Source organism: Marmota monax, unplaced genomic scaffold, assembly GCF_021218885.2.
Source record: "Marmota monax isolate L192 unplaced genomic scaffold, Marmota_monax_Labrador192_F-V1.1 WCK01_AAM20220418_F8-fsc00121, whole genome shotgun sequence".
Taxonomy (NCBI): domain Eukaryota; kingdom Metazoa; phylum Chordata; class Mammalia; order Rodentia; family Sciuridae; genus Marmota; species Marmota monax.
The window spans coordinates 4,072,272-4,090,453 of record NW_026693351.1 but is presented as its reverse complement, the minus strand read 5'-3'; positions in this window follow the sequence as shown (position 1 = coordinate 4,090,453).

Sequence of the window (18,182 nt, the reverse complement as noted above, 5' to 3'; positions counted from 1 at the left end):
TGACTAAGACTTTTGAATTATTTCATGTTCCACACTTTCTTTCCCATTAGAATTACACGTGGACATGAAACCCCAGGGTGAACAGATTCATGTGTCGATCAGTACATAAAACTTGTCTTCAGTAGCTGCTGCCCCCATCAGCTACCATTCATTCATTTGTAAGCAGTTCTCAATATAATTGACTTTGTGAAACACTATGTAATTTTGGTACAACTAATTTTGTTTATTAAGGGATATATTTTGAAATGTAGAAGGGCATTTTTTCCCCGAGGAAATTATTTTTCTATCCCCATCTTTCATTTGATAAGTTATTTCTTAAATTTATATTCACAGGTGACAAGTGACTTAATAGTCATTAGAATCTTAAGGGGGTTATTTTTCCTTTCTTAGAAATTTGAAATGTTTTATGCATACATAGTTGTTCAGGTCTAGCATTGGTTCTTTGAATGTATATGTGGTATATATTAAATACATACAGTGAGAAGTTTTGAAGATAAAAATGCACTAAAATCTGGAATGACTAACTTAGAATCCTCAAATACTTGCAAATTTTTAATATATTTAAATTGGCTAAGCAAAAGGCAAATAATTTAAAAACAAATTGTCAGGTCGATGGCGGTGACTTAGGACAAAGCAGCCCGCGCAGGAAAGAAACATCAATCAGGCACCGATGGAAATGCCTATCAATCAGCAGGATCTCCTGACTAATGCCTGTCAATCAGCAGGACCCCCTGGCCAATCCTGGAGTTCAGCCATCTCCCTCAACCAACTCCAGTGGGACCAGGGACTCTAAAAACACCTTTTCTTGTCCCAAGCCCTTCCCTTCCTGCCTAAGCCCCATAAAAGTCCAGTCCGGTCAAGCTCCCACGCGGTTTCTCCTCAGACCCTTCTCCTATCCACTCTGTCGGTCTGATCGAGTTCTGCCAGGGAGTGATATCTCAAATAAAGCCTCTTTTGGTGGCCTTTAGAAATATGCCTCCTTTGGTCGCCACCTGCCTTGCCTGATCTTACACAAATCTTTGGGGAAGATTTTATAGGTCTAAAAACGCCCCATCCTATGTCCTCTGGTCAGTATAAATCCCACCCATCTCCTTCCTCTCCATCTTTTTTAGGACTTCAGAGTGACCCCAGTTCAGGAATTTTGACCTAAGACTGGCCAAGATTACTTTTATTAATTTCATATTTCCAATATACCAACTTACCACAAATTTAGTGGTTTCAAATAGTACAAATGTATTATCTTTTGGATATCTGAGACCAGACATCCAAAAGATGCTAAGGGAAAAAATGGTTAACCACATTCTTTGCCTGTGGCTCCCTCCCATCTTCAGACCCAGTGTCCATAGTGTCTTTAAGTCTTTCCTCTTTGACCTTTGTTTCTACCACTACGTCTTCTTTTCTCCTTTCTGATCCTCCTGTCTCCCTCTTAAAAAGATCCTCATGATTAGATTGAGCCCACTGGGATAATCCACAATAATCACTCAATCTCACAATTCTTGATTTAATCACATCCGTGAAGTTCCCTTTCCCATACAAGGTAAGAGTTCCATCTTTTAGTAATTACAATAGATTATTAGGAACCATGATTTTAACTATTGAATTATCAATGGTGAATAATTTAAAAATCATTTTATTTGGCTGGGAGATTTGGCTTTTGTTTCAAGTTAATAAACAATTATTAAGGTTGGATGAGTCCAAGTGGATGAGATGCCATTGGGTTATGGTACCTGTCGTGGGGTAGCTTATAAGATAGACCAGTAAATGGCCAGGCACAAAGCAGAATGGGTGCAGCCACATGGGCTGTTCAGATATACAGAAGGCAGGCTCTTGGCAGCAATGCCTGGAGGGAATTCAAGGTTCTAATGGAGGTTAGATTATGGGAACTTTCAAGCCCATTTCAATCCTTATATTTCCATGATCCCTGCTGCTGAAAAGATTCTTAGCAACATATTGAATTTAAGATTTTGTACTCCGTTGACTTCTTAAAGGACTTGTGACAGTGTATAGATTAGAGCTCAGTGCAAGACATGACAGTTAAGAATGAGATAGAACAGAGTTCATCAGACCAAAGTGTGTCTGTTAAGCTTCAGAACTGGGTGTGTTGAAACTCTTAGATTATAAATGTGTCTCTAATATTTTGAATATTATGGACAAAGAAAAACATACTTGAGCGATCTTTTGATGCAAGTTGTGGGAGGAAGAGGGCAAACTTAAGCAGGAGCTTATTATACAAATCCCTGAATAAAGCATTTCCAATAGCGGAAAGGATGATAACTTCAACTGTATGTTTAGGAAGGACAGAGAAATTTTCAATAACAATGGCTGAAACACAAGCAGACTCTGGTTAAAACTCATTGACCTGACATATCTCATTGTTCAGATTTCTCTTTTTCAAAGACCTTCCTTTGTATGGAGCTGTTCCTGCAATTTTAAACAGTCTAAGGATTATTTATTTTTGAAATAATTTCTTTGGGCTGTTATTCAGTCCTTTGCAGTAATCCCTATGGACTTTACTGGGCAACTTCAAATTATTAAGGCCTAGCAGGAAAATCCAAGTTCCCAGTTGTCTGCAAGACTCTGATTTAATACTGATTCCCAAGTAATTGAAGCATTGGCATATGTGAGTCTGATTAGTCACATCTGCTCAGAAGGAAATCTGGATGGCCTTTTGGAAATAAGATGCCAAGAAAGCAATCCTTGGGGCCCTCTGTGTCCACTCCTGAGAGGCATCAGTAAGCATCCAACCCCCAAAACTCCAACAAGATTGGCTGACTTCCTTTGCTGAGGATTCTGTCAGCACAATGGAGAAGCCACAGGGCCAAAAGGGAGAATAGTTTCACCTAGAAAAGACAAAAGATGCAAGGACTTTTGTTCTGTGTTCCTTTTAGTATTACCGTATATTATGCTCTTTGGTGGTAAGACGATAATTACAGAGAAAGTGTCCTATAGGACTATAAATTAGGGGGCCTGCTCCCACTGTCTGGGCTTTTGTACTTTATTCACATCAAAAGGCAATTACTTTTTTGTGCACACTTAATCCCACCAGTTTAATGGGGCATGTAAAATATGCCTTGCAATTTGCCCTTTATTAATCTTAAGCTTGCTGGAAACGAGAGCCAGCTAACCATTTGGATTCTTAAAAACAACAACCTGCCCTTCAGTAACTTAACCTTTGTTTAACTTGACTAAAATCAGGAATTTCTTAGAATTTCATTCTTGGCAGTACCAGGTTATTCTCAGAACATAGTTCCCTGACTCCTAATTGGAGCCAAGAAAGGGCTAGATGCTAGCTGGTGCAAGACTTCCTGAACCTTCCTCATTGGTGCTTGGGATGGGTTCACCTCATTTACAATGGGGAAGGAACAGTAGGCACAGAGAAAAGTTGGCTTGAGAGCCAGCCTCACCTCAGATTGGACACCAGTCCCACCCCTTACTGATGGACTCATGGTGTGACCTTACATTAACCTCTTATCATCAGCTTCTTCATTTATAGAATGGAATGATGCATCCCTCCAGTGCCAAGAGGGACAATATTTAATATAGGAAAACTGGTTGTGACATAATACATTCTTAAATGGAAGGAGCGGTAGTCATCAGTGATTGTAGGAATAGTATTCTTCCCACAATTAGCATCGATATAAGAATCATCCAGTTAGCGACACTTAGGGTCAGGAAGACAGAATGGGTATGAGCTAATGTTGTCAAAGGTGAGCAAGGGTCAAAAGTCGGAAAATAAAGTCTAAACATCTTAGACAAAGAGGATTAGCAAGTTCTAAACGTGACCACAAAAGCACCAGTCAGAAAGAAGTGGGTAACACTCCTGTTGCATGGATAAGACCACAGTAAGAAAGGTCTTTGGGTGTCAAGAGGATGTATAAGACATATTTTTATAGTTGTTTCAGTGAAACCATGTATTAGCCAGCTCACCCTCATTGCTATAATGGGATAACGTGAACTGAGTGGCTTAAACAACAGAAATTTATTTTCTCCCAATCCTAGAGGCTAGAAGTTCAAGGTCAAAGTACCCACAAGATTAATTTCTCCTGAAATCTCCCTGCTTGTGTTGTAAACAGCTGACTTTTCACCATATTCTCACATGTCCTTTCCCCTGTACACAGGAGTGTGCCTGGTGTCTTCTTTTAAGGTCACCAGGCCTATCAGATTAAAGCCCACCCTTATGACCTCATTCAACTTTTAACCTAAAAAAACTATCTCCAGATTCAGTCACATGGAAGGTTAAAGTTCCAACATGCATCTCCGGGGAAACACAATTCAGTCCATAGCAGTCCTATTAATTCCTAAAGTGGTGGCATACATCACAGAAGGGTTTCAATTTTATTAATAGACTTCTCAAATCAGAAAAGGTTTTGACATCTAAATAAATGACATACATACTGTCATATGTATCTAATTAAAACAAATTAAAAAAATGAAAATAAATAAATAACATACAAATGTGGACTTTTAGGAGCTATGGTAAGATAATTAGGAAAGTGAAAGTGTCTGGGGTGTGGATGCTTTTCTGTTGCTCCCTGTGGAGAGCAAGCTCTGACTCATTCCATAACATATAGAACAGCCGCCTGCTGTTTTTTTACTCTATTTTGAGTGCAAGTACTAAGGCAGAATGACTTGCACAATCAAAAAGCACAAACTGAATTTAAAAAAATTAATTATGCTAATAAAAAATGATTACTGGTGAACTTAGCAAATTAAATTAGAAGCACGTGAATGAATAGGTGTATCAGGCTCATTTCACGGAAACCAGGCCCCTGAGCTTATCAGTTTCATTGAATATAACCCCTTATCTGAAACTCATAAAAGGAGGAGCATCTGAACACCGGTTACAGTGCCGCACACCAACTTGTCATGAGATCATCCTGTGAACACATCAAGAGGTCAACAGGTGACTAACTCCCCACTTTGTTCCCGGGGCTTCAGTTCAACTCCATTTCACTGTTTTGCATGGCCCTCCTTAAAACTGCCAGCCATCTGGACCCTGGCCTAGAAAAAAATTCCAAGCCCTGACTGTTCTGTACCCTGAAAAAGTTCTTTGACCAGTTTATAACTTTATATGGCAAATACAAGAGCAGTAACTATTTTGCATTTGATCTGCTCTCTGCCTTTACTCTCAATGCAGCCTCCTGGAGTTTTGGAGCTGCCCTACCCCTTTCTTAACCTTTCTGCAACCTATGTGTACATATCACTGTGAAAAGTGTGATATATGACTTGAGTGTTATAGTTATTAGTAATTAAGATTGGAATAAAAGAATCTGTGATTGCCCAGCTTATGGCTGTCTAGTGACCCACAAGTACTCAGTGAATTTCAAACAATGAAAGTGAAGTAACTTATGAATTTATTGTTATTCAATAAATTATTACATTATGGAAAGACACAAATGTGGTGGTCTATATTAATGGCAGAGTTCACTTATGACACTCCTTTAATAACATAGATATTGAATTATAACTTGATTCTACCTATGAGTGAAGCCCCCTTTTCCCATGGCTTATTATTTTTGGTTGACTCCTGGGCTAGTCCTGCTTGAGTTCTTTTAGTTGATAGATTATACTTTATTTCCTCTTACAATCTTTGTCTCCTGTTAGTTGCCTTAATAAATCATAGTGAAGTGTTAATGAACCTAAATTTATAGTTATCTTAGGCCTTAATGTTAAGATAACTAATTTTTCTTTGTTCTCTAAGTACTAGTTGATATCAAAATGGTGCCTTTGATTCAAATAAGAATGTTACGTTGGGAGTTTCTGACCATTCCAAGGAAAGACCTGCTGGTTCATATCAGAGTCAGGATATCTTGTGTCCAAAGGAAGAAGCAGAATTGAAATGGCACATACCTGGGTGTTCAATTACTTGGGTTCAATCTGAGCTCTACCAGGAAAATTGTTCTCAGATATTGACCAATTTCTTTTCCTTTCTCTGGACCTCAGCTCATGCACAGTAAAAAGGAGGTTTAGGTAAGGTCTAAATTGATCATACATAGAATTTTTAATAATATGCTCTCATTATTTAAGATTTTAAGATACTCAAAGAATGTATGAAAACTGCTGTCCAGAATGAGCTCCAAAGACCTTATGTCTTCATCTAACATCTCATCTTCATGCTTATGTATTGAGAGAATTGCACACAGTTTGAGAGGTGAGGACACAGTGTTGAAGAGGGGCCACCTGCCAATTTGAATACTTCCCTGTTTGAAATTTAGGTCTTTTTTTTTTTTTTTGCTGAAGACATCATTACTGATTTCATCTGACATAGCATATTTTAATCATTAAAGACAGGTGAGACTTGGACATCTTCTAAGAGAAGATTAACTTTGAACAATATTATGGAAAAAAACAGAGGTTAGGTATGAAGATATCAATATTTTATATCACTTCTCAACAGCCCCTAGGACCCTTGAATTCTTTGCTCAAGTCCTCTCCAACTTGAATAATAGGGGAGAAGATGAAATTGAGAAGAACAGAATGAATTGAACATTCCAGAAAGACAAAAGCATTTGACAAATAAGATAAAGTTGATGTATATAATGTTCATGCTTGGGACGACGAGAGTGCAAAGCAGACATCTTTGTTAACGGGAGGGAGTGTGTTAGAGGTGGAGTTCCATACGGACATGGTAAAGTTCTTTGCATAGCAAGCAACAGTAAACCAGACTCAAACATACTTAAGGAAAAAAAAAAGTATCACTCAAAGGAACTGAAGAATCCAAAGGCATATATTCAAGAATTGTATATAGTATGAATCTCCAAAAAGATAATATATGTGTAATTTCTGTTTGACATTTTAACTTTTTCTTTTCCAGAATACTGAAGACCTTCTCACAGAATATCATCTAGGTTTGGAAAATGGATTGAATTGTCTTCCCCACAAATTTATGAATTGAAGTCCTAACCCCTATACCTCAGAGTGTTGCATTATTTCAGAGAAAGGTATTTAGAAGAGGTAGTTAAGTTAAAATGAGGAAATTAAGGTGGGCCCAAACCCAATATGATGGGGGTGGGGTCCTTATACGAAGAGGAAATTTGGGCACAGCAACAGAAGGAATACAATATAAGTCAGGGAGAAATGATGGCTTTCCACAAGCCACAAGAGAGACTTCTGAATAAGTCAGTGCTGCCAACACCTTGAACTTCAAACCTGTGAGAAAATGAAGTTCTGTCATTTAAGCCACTTGTTATAGCAGCCCTAGCAGGCTAACACAGGTTCTATGATGTTCAACACTGAACTCCAGAATTTGCAGCATTCAGATAGTGACTCTTATTGGGAGAATCTCTGCCTGGGCCCTTAGATACAGAGATATGAAGACAAATGTTCATAGTGAGCCAATTGCTCTGACATAGGGTGGATCAAAGTAATTTCAACTTATTCCTGAGAATGAGCTGAATTACAGATATTTCACCTTTATAGAATGTAATAAAATTCAGAGGGTGTCTGGATCCTTGATCTGCATATTAATTGCAAATATGATATTCTTGTACAAGACTGCTTAGTGATTTTTTTTCTTAATTAAATGTCTGGTATTTTCCCTCTGGTTCTAGTCATTGTATTTGCACATGGGTCATTTCATTTCTCTATTTTTAAGCTAATTTTCCTCCATCCGCCTCATAAGAAACAATAGTGTTTGTTATCAAAAATCAGTGGGGAAAAATTCCGTGATTATAAAACAAAAGTCCAGGCTTTCCAGTGTATGGGAGAGTACGATGCCTTTATAATAGAAGAATTCCAGGCAGAGAGAGAGAGAGAGAGAGAGAGAGAGAGAGAGACTGGACCAGTCTCTGAGGATGACCAGCTTTTTCTACTCCTCCTTCCCTGAAAAAGACTGAGACAGAATTAAAGAGGGCCTCTGATTGGTTGGCCCTCCAGATTCTGGAACATTTCCACTGAGAATAAACCTCCAGAGGATCACACAGCATTTTCAGGCCCATCACATGGATGAATGTCTTTTTGGAAGCCAGCTGGCAGACGAGAAGCACTCCACGTTCTTATCCCACATTCCACTTGCTGTTGAGCATGGCTTGAGGTGATCATTCTGTTCACAGCCAACAAACTTGATGCTCATATTTCAATCATAGAGAATCAAGCTTGTCATAGGAAGAAAAATCATGTTTGCAGAATAATACTTCCCTTCTTTGTTTGTTTCTTTCTTCCCCCCTCATAGACATAATATATGTTTATGCATATATTGGAATCCTAGGAAAATTTTAGTCTCCACTTCCTTATATATAGTGTCATCCAAATGACAAATTTAGACGATGGAATGTAGGAGAAGTGATGTTCTTCTTCCCCAACACAACACCATAAAAATAAGGGCTCTCAGATGTGAATATTCTTCTTTGTTGGTGACAGGTAAGGATAATTGTGTACCAAGGTGAGAAGTAACTGGACCCCTGGGTCAATTTTGAAGGATATTCTCCCAGAGGAGTCACTCATCAAGGACATCTACATTGGAATTTATAAGAATAAAAAGTTTTACTATGCACTATTGGGACCTGTGCCATTTTTGAATATAAGAGATAGTATGTATTTTTACCCTGAGCAACAGAAAAAAAATATTTATATAGAAATGATGATGGCCCTCCAAGCCTAAGTACCTGTGAAGGAGAGAACATGTTATAAAGATGATTTCAATTACACAGTAGCTTAAGAAATACTAAGTTGGGTCAATCATATAATCCCTTTAAATCTAATCCTTTTCTTATCCTGTCTTTTTTAACCTCCAAATCCAATCAGCGGTGGAGAAAGCTATTTCTGGTAGGTGTCATGTACCTGTCACTACTGCGGCAGAGAATGGCAGAGTGTAGCAGGAGGGCCATTTCTCTAAGAGCTATGAGACTGGGTTAAAGCCCAAGGTCTGCACCTGGCCACCTATGGGACCATGAAAAAGTTATGTTTCTTTATATTAGATCATAAGCATGAAGAGGCACTTGTCCTATCAAGGATTTGAACTATATTATATCCAAGCTCAACTCTATTACCCACATATTATATTGGGATGTGAATTCTCAAAATTCAAAGCTCAAAACCTGGCAGCCTATGAGTGGCCAGGTGTATTTTGCTTGGATTTGAACATGTCTTAAAAATCAGGAAATTTCACAAATAAAGTAAAACTTAAAAGTTTAGGCTTCACTAACAACACTTCCTTTCTCATATCACACAAAGTTGAACCTGAGTGGCCAGCTGCCCTGTTTAGCTAAAGGGTCTATTTTCCATTTGTCATAGTTCCCAACCTTCCTTAATGTTACACGTCACACTGATTCTGTCTACCTCATCCATACATAGCAAAGCATCCCATTAGTTAACTTTAAAGTTTCTTAAACCTGCCAACACCAGAGATATGGGAGGAAAGTAGATACTGTGTTCAGATATCAACCTGGCAAAGTCAGGGGATATTACAAACCAAGGGTAAAAACTAATCTTGAGAGCAAGCACCTGGATTTATATCCAGGTGACAACACAGAGAAAGATGATGAGTTGGAACAAACTCATTGTAATTCCTTGACAGCTTCCCATAGTGTCTTGCACATCCTTGAAAGAGCAAGTATGTTAAACTCTCTTTCAAGTTACTCATCTATGAAAAGGGAGAAGGCAAAACCTTGGAGGCATGGACGGGGTGGATGGAAAGGATGAATAGGTGGAGCACAGAGTATTATTGATGCAGTGCCAATATTCGGTATTATGCTACCATGAGGAACACACATCATCATGTATTTGTCCAAATCCATATACGTACACCTGCAGAAGACATTTGAATGTGAACTATGGACTTTGGATGATTATGATGTATCACTTGTAGGTTCATCTGTTGGGACAAGCATAATTGTTGACGACAGGGAGCCTATACAGGTGTGGGGCAAGGGGAATATGGGAATATATGAGAAATACCTTCCTCTCAATTTTTGTGTAAACCTAACACTGCTCTAAAAAATGAAGTTTTTAATTTAAAAAAAATGTATTGGAAAAATATGAGAGAATTGCATACCTCTCTTAGGGCTTTTTTTTCTGAATTAAACAAGAAGGCTTATGTAAAGCACAGGACCCAGCATATAATAATAGGTGCTCAGTAAATGAGAGCCACCATCGTTATCACAGTTGGTAGAAGTGATTAGCAACAGGGCTTGAATTGGGGGAGTTGTGAGTGAAAGTCAGAGAACTGACTTTCATTACTGCCACTAGGGAGACTCAGGGACACTTCCAAATCAGGAAAAGAAGGTCGCCGGTTCGGTTGAAGCTTACATTTGCACTTGGTGCTTACTGTACAAGCAACTACTTCTCTCCCTCAGAGCACTGAGTCAAATGGGCACAATCACTTTTTCCTTCACTCAACTAAACATCGCCCTCTGAGAACTTTTCTCTTTCAAATTTTAACTTGATTTCAAGGACTGGGAGAAAAAAGGAAAACCATAAGGAAGAGAACATTTGGAAAAACTAATATCATTTAAACACTTATTGTGTGCCAAGCACTCTACTTGGTACATTCCTCAGGAGAATCTGCAGATTTCATATTGTAAATTCCATTTCACTGATAACAAAGCTGTGATAGGCAGATATCAAGGGGCTTTTTTTTTCTGTTTTGGTTTCATTAAAGCACTTATCAAAAAGTGAAATCCTTTTGTTAAAACCTGGTTGCTGGCTTGCTTTGCTGCCTCTTTACCCTACTGTAATATAATTTTCATTTACTCCTTTTTTCAATGTTTTATTTCTAGTGCCTAAGATGGTACCTGTCACCAGGATGTGACAACATAAATATTTATTGAATGCATCAATTGATGGATGATTCAATAAAAAATTCTAGGAGAGAGCAATGATTTCTGTCTTCCCCTACATTCAGGCTTGATCTACCTTGCCCATGAAGGGGACTGGTCAGAGGTGACATAACTGTGCCAGGAGCAGTATGGTCATTATAGGCCTCTGTTATTCCCATCTTTTTCAACTGGTAATGAAGGTGCCCATCTTGCCCATTTCTCCCAAATCACCTCCCCAAAGAAACCTTGTTTTGCAGTACATGTCATTGCATGTTTGTAGGTTTTAAGCAATATTGACATGAAGTGTGTCTGTAACATTATAATTTTGCTGGGATTCCTTATCCAGGTGCCATATGTGAAGCATTAGGAAGAAAATGTCCCTGATGCAGACAGGCATCTAATGCCTTGGCCAAGAAGCTAAGGAGATACTCACAGGCATGGTTATTATGTCCCGGGTTATTATATCATTCAGAAGACTGACCACCGGAGCTGCTTCCCACATTTAGCAGTGTCTAGTAATCTCACTCCAGCAATGTTTACTGCCTCATTGCAATAAAAGCATCAAATCAAAGGTGTTTTCACGTCCGTGCTCCCTCTTTATCCTCAAAGAACCCCACATTAGAGCAGTCACTCTGAAGTCCCACCTGACAGGTTACTAAATAAGAGCTCAAGAGGCAAGTGACTTGTCTAAAGCCACAAAATGTTATCAGCAGAGATGGAGCCCAGACACTTGAATTAGGCTATTTCTCCATAATAAGCTATGCAACATCTTGACCTTTCCATTTATTCCACATAGCTGTAAAGAGAGCTTAACTCATCCTCAGTTCTCAAGTATGCGTAAGGGTGCCTCTGTAGGTAGCCTAATGTGATGGGCACAATACAGATGTATCATGGAGACCTGGGACTTCAATTTCTATGCAAGGAAACAGAGTCAAATTTCTTAGTAGTTTTGAGGCTTGACTTTTTCATTTGTGAAATGGAAACACTGAGAGCTGCTGTCTAGCTTGCCTTGAAATTGAAAACAGATAATGTGCATGAAACATTTTTTTGCACAGTGCCTTCCTTTCATGCCATCTGCCAATGGCACTGTCAGTTATTCAAGGGAGGTTTGAAGAAAAAAAGATTTAGGGATGTAGCTCTAGTTCTGAAAACAAGAGGCATATGCCAAAAACATACAGTGAAACAAGGATTCTCTTGGGTTGTTTCTTTAATATCAAATGAAGGATGGAGATTTTTCTAACATTTTTTTATATTATCCTTAAACATGACTGTTAACTCTGAGGAGCATCTCACCAGCCACCATTCCCTATGAAAGCTAAGAGCTTTGTCTTAAAGCAATATTGCAACTACTCATTCAACAAATCACCTTTCCATTTGGATAGAGGATAACTACTGGAATGGAAGATGGGAAGAGGAAAGACAACTAAAAGATAGATAAAGTTCATATCATAAAGAAACCCAAATAGCTGGGCCCAGTGGCACACACCTGTAATCCCAGCTGAGGATCACAAATTCAAAGCCAGACTCAGCAATTTAGCCAGACCCTAAGCAACCTAGTGAGACCCAGTCTCAAAATAAAATTAAAAAATTAAAAAAAAAAATTAAAAAGGGTTGGAGATGTAGTTCATGGTTAAACTTCTCTGGGTCAAATCACTGGTACAAAAAAAGAAAAAAACAAATGCCATACCAACAAACTAAGGTGTTTTTTTTTTTTATTTTTATTAGCCAAAGGAACCAAGAGGGAACAAAGAGCCTCTGAAGATAAATGATCCATTTAGTTTAATGAGATATGGATCCAGTCATTGAAATCCTGGTAACTTCAGAACCCTGACATGTGTTATATAAAAACCTAATCTCCTCAAGTAGATTTTGAGATTCACAGGGATAAAGATAATGAAAATGTTATTCATCTGTTTATAATTATGATAATATGGTATTAATTAAAAATTTTAAAATAAGAGATATACTGAATGACCACTAGATTCTAGCCACTCTATGGGCCCCTTAAAGTGTTAACAGAATTTCAGCATCAGTGTCTGGCACTAGGCAAGTTATCAATGCTTTACTATAATGAAAATGATTAAGTGGTCTGAATCCAATGCCATAACCCTTGCCCCTCCGGGCCTCTGCTGTAAGAGGATAGCATCAAAGCTTAAATCAAAGTGCCTTGCTGTCAGATTCAACAGGGCACAGTCCTTGTCCTGTCTCAATTATTAATACCTTATGTTAAAATCACAGCCACTCTCTGTACCTTAGTCTCCTCATTTCAAAAAATTAAGAAGACTTGAACAGACGCTCTTCAAAATCCTGCTCAGTAGAAATAGATTGGCATTTAGAGAGGAATGTCTAATGCTTCTTAGAGATCTCAGTTGAGAGCTGGCAGTGATAGGTGTGCTGTGCTCTCTCAGGACCCCAGCATAGAGCACTACCCACGCCTGGTCCATTCTGCTTTACCTTCCTGGTGTGCTAATTGGATGTGTTGACTCTATGAGACATGAACTTGAGGTCTTCTGTGAGCTAGGGCACACACCCATTTTCCAAATGAAACGCAAGACCACTTTTTCCATGTGAATTTGGCTTGTTGGTGTGCAATCGGACCTCTACTTTGTTCTGATCTGCACAGCAATGGGAACTTTCCTAGCAGCATTTCCCATTTCTAGAAAAACTTGCCTCCTTTTCTGCCATCCAACAAACTCCTTCCCACACCACGTTGGGTATTATTGATGCATCCTTTAGTCTTACTATGAGACCTTACAAGTAAGTGAACATATACAGTTGGCCTCACATACTACAGACACCAAAAGTGAAATTTTTAAAAAAATTAATACTTTTTGATATGGGGAGGGAAGAACAGAGCACATTTTTGAGAGAGATGACTTTTTGTCACAGATGGATTTTCAGAGATGGTGACAAATCATTTTAACTTCCACAATTAAGACCCAATAGGATTAATATGTTAACTCTGGTAAATTATGAGATTTAGAATAAGTATTTATTGAATATTTACTATGTGCCTGGCTTGGTTATTATCTTATTTCATTGGTGTGCTATAACAACATATTGTAGGTGGGGTTGTCTATGAATGAGAGCAATTTATCTGCCACAGTTCTGGAGACCTAAAGATTAAGATCAAGGTACTCACAGATTCTGTGTCTCATAGGACCTGCTTTCTGGTGCAGAGACAGTGCCTTCTTGCTGTGACCTCACATGGTTGGAAGGGACAAGGCAGGTTTCTGGGGTCTCCTTTATAAGAACATTGGTTCTATTTGTAAGGGCTCAACCTCATGACCTACTCATGTCTGAAGAACCCCACTTTCTAATGTTGTCACAGTGGGAATTAGGTTTGTACACATAAATTTTGGAGGAGAAAGGGAATACAAACGTTCAGAGTCTAACAATTACGATCCCTTTACTTCTATTATTTATTCAATTCTTCTAACATTTCCATGAGGTAATATAATTAATAACTGTCCTTTTACAGAAAAAATAAAATGAAATTAAGAACTTTGCCTAAATTCACCAGCTGGCCAAAGACAGAGGCAGAAATTAAACTCAAGCAAACTAACTCATACCCCAAGTTCTTATCACCATTCTATAAATCTCCTGCCTGGAAGAACTGAAAACTGTGAGCCCTGTAATATTTCCTGTGCTTTCTGTTGGTCTTTGAACACATTATCTCCTAACTTTGTTTTTCTGTCTGAATTCAATATACTTTTGCTCTTTTCAGAATTAGGCTTGATTTCAGAATGGGTGATAATGACCCACAGAGGAAAAATGACTTCCACAGTCTAGACGACTCTTGTCTACGACCCTCTGGGCTCAGAGTCAGCATTCCCTAAGTTAAACTGGACCATGGACTTCTCTCCATTCACTGACAGCAGGACAGACTGCCCCCAACGTGAGCTTAATTACTGCTGCCATTATGCGGGCCCAATTTTTGCTGCAAATCATCTTGGACCAATGAACCAAGGTCTGTCTTCATGCCAAAGGACAATAAAATCTTCTGAAGGAGGAGCAGCTTTCTCCATATGAGCAGAACCAGGTGTTCATTGGTTGCAACCAGCTATTTACTGTAGAGGGAAAAAAAAAAGGTACAGCGAAGAATTATTAACAATTTTGGGGACAGGTAGAGTTTAGTCGGCATATTTATCTTAAAAAGACGTCGAAAGCAAACATTCTCATCTGGAGTGTGAAGTGACAGATAACAGCAGAAATCTCTGGGAAGGTGGTTGAAAATGTATCGCTCTCCTCGGAGTTTGTGAGAAAATGGTGAGGGAAGAGAAAAGTTTGTAAGCAGCAATACCTCAAAAAACAATTCTGTTCAGTTGTACCCTGACAGAGGGAAAAGGACTTTTAAGGAAAGCTATATTTTGATATTTCAGCAGTGCTTGATGGCACATAATTGCCTCCCTTCAGTCACACGCCTATGCGAAGATGAAAGAGAGAGAAACAGGGACAGGATCATAGTGCAGCTCCAGATTTCAGTTCCCATGGACAGAGCATGTATGGAATAGAATGAGGGGCCGAACCCAAGCTGGAGCCTCTTTGCTTCACAGATGTAAAGAAAAACGAGGGGCTCTTGGGGCACATTTTCCTGAATATTATACCTGAAAGGTCATTATTTTACCACTCTTTCATCTAAAGTTGTGATTTATCTTGATAACATATTTGTGGTTTGGGAACCTAGTACAAGTATTGGAAAGTCCAAAAGAAGTTTTGTGGCTAGAAGAAACATCATAAATCATTAAATCTTTTTTTTTTTTTAATTTAAAAATAATCTCTCCACAATCATTTGTTAACAATGAACCAACCACAGGACACAGAATTGAAAGAGACCACAGAAGTCAGCTAACCCACCTGGATGGGCTCTGTCTCATGAGCTCTTTCACTAGCGCTTCCATGGCCTTGATCTGGGCCTTTGCGGGCCACAGAGCTCCCTTTAATCTCACCAAGAGGATTTCTTTAAATTAGGCCTCTGTGTTACTTCCCTCTGTCAGTTCTAGCTTTTCCTTCTAAGATAATATTTTTTTAATCTTTATTTGTTTATTTGTATGTGGTTGCTGAGAATCAAACCCAGTGCCTCACACATGTGAGGCTGGCTCTCTACCACTGAGCTACAGCCCCAGTCCCTAAGATACTTGAAGAAATAATTCAAATGTTCATATCCTTTTTGTGTTCACTTCCCTGAGGGCTGTTCTCACTCCATAACACCCTATTTCCCTCCTCTAGTATCTATCACTCCACTTCCATTTTCAAATATCACATTATGAACATGAGACAGACTCAGGAACCAAGGAATAATAACAAATAAAATATTTATCAAATGACCTGTATGCAAAGAAAGGACTTGGGTGCTTAGATACACAGGTTGCTTTGAAAACAGTTGAGAAAGGGAAAAGAAAGTTAAGAAAAAAGAAAGAAAGGAAAACAAAGAAGAAAGAACATAAAACTATAAAATAATGACAAAGAAGTCCAAAAATTCCTCCATTTTTCCCCTATCATGACTATTTTGATGCTTCTTTTGAAATATCACAATTTTTCACAAGTTGTTTTTTATACTCTCTGTTTTCCTTCACACATTCAAAATAATCACAGAGTGTGTCTGTTGAGTCTGGTCTTGCTCAGTTTATACCAACTGATTCTAAAAGCAGAGCCAGTACTGCAGTGTAAGCTACCAAAGCAGCTTTCCTGTTTGGGAAGCCAAGGTCATATCCAGCAAGCAACTCAAGGTGGATCCCTCAGGAAATCTCCCCAGTGGTGCCAGTGATGATACAGATTTCTAGGGATTAAGAAGTAAATAGGTGCTGGTGAAGCAAAGGAAAATTTACTGAAGGTTATAACAGAGTTAGGAGGAAGAGGAAATGCATTTAGGCAGAGTTGTAAGGACAAAACTAACCTGGAAACCCTGTGGAATAAAGAGATTGCATTGGGGACCAATAGGAAATGTGTCAAAATAGAGAATGTGTGGCCAGATTGTGGATAATTGGAATAATGTCTCTTTGAAAGTATTAAGTACCTCGTACCCGTCAGGCACTGTGGTAAATTGTGAGGAATCATTGGAGAGCAAGATCTATGAACTTTATAACTCAGGTGCAATGCCTTTCTCCTACAAAAACATCATTAGGAATAAATGTGATAATAGAACAAACATCAGGTATCATGCTACGTAAGCATGTCAGTAGACATGTCTGGCCCAATCTGAGAGGAGTGACTGGTAAATCCTTATGAAATGTGTGATGCTTAAGCTGGATCTAAGGGAAATTAGGAATTAGGAGAGTAGAGGAGTATGCAGAGTGCATGAGGGAACAGCTTATGCAAATATACAGAGGCAAAAGACAACCTCTGGCAAAAGATAACAACCCCTGTTTGGTGTTACCTGACAGGGAGTGAGAGGTGGGAAGTGACACAAAATGAGCTAAAGAGAAGGCAGGTCATGATACCTTCATCAATACAAAAGGCACTACCACAGGCTACCACCAGGGGCCCATGGATAAACACCCATAGATCTTGCCATAAAGGCATTTATAGCATAGTAGGTTGACAGGTGACTCAAAAGTAGTTGCAAGCTGGGCACGGTGGGGCACCTCTGTAATCCCAGTGGCTCAGGAGGCTGAGATGGGAGGATGGTGAGTTTAAACGCAGCCTCAGCAATGGCGAGGTGCTAAGCAACTCAGTGAGACCCTGTCTCTAAATAAATTACAAAATAGGGCTGGGGATGTGGCTCAGTGGTTGAATGCCCCTGAGTTCAATCCCTCGTACCCCAATAAAAAAGCACTTGCAAAGTACCATGGTAGATATGCACAGGCAAAAGACTAACAAAGTGAATGCTTCATGGATTTTTGCCCAAAATTGATTGTCACTCATTCAACAAATATTTATTGTGCACCTTTTTATGTTAGGCACTAGAAATAGAGAAACACATGTTCTTCAGGGACTCATGGTCTCCTAGGATGTCATCCAAGGAAGTCAACATTGATACCCAAGTATAATCAATTTAAAGGCAAAGATACAAGGCACAATAGCAGGAGTGAGAAGAAAAATGTACCCATTCTGGGGATCAGAGCTAGCTGTAAGGTGGAGACAGACATTGTTGTTTATTAAAGGCAGGGTTGGAGTTAGCTCTGTGGGCAGGCGCAGCCTCTCTTGGTGATGGTCTATGCATGAATCTGTCAGTGAGAGCCCCCACAAGTACAGTGTTGCAATGCATACAGCACTCCTCAGTGACACGCCTCAGAGCACATCTGCCCTACATTATGACCCAGCATAAGTTCATTTTAATAGACCCCAAATCAGTCCTCTCTTGAGAGTGGACCATATATTTACGTGGTCTCCCTGGCCACGATTTCACCACTTGCCTTCGTATTTTAATCACATACTCTAGTAAAACATGAGCCTTTTAAAGGCAATCATTCAGGGAGCAAATTCACA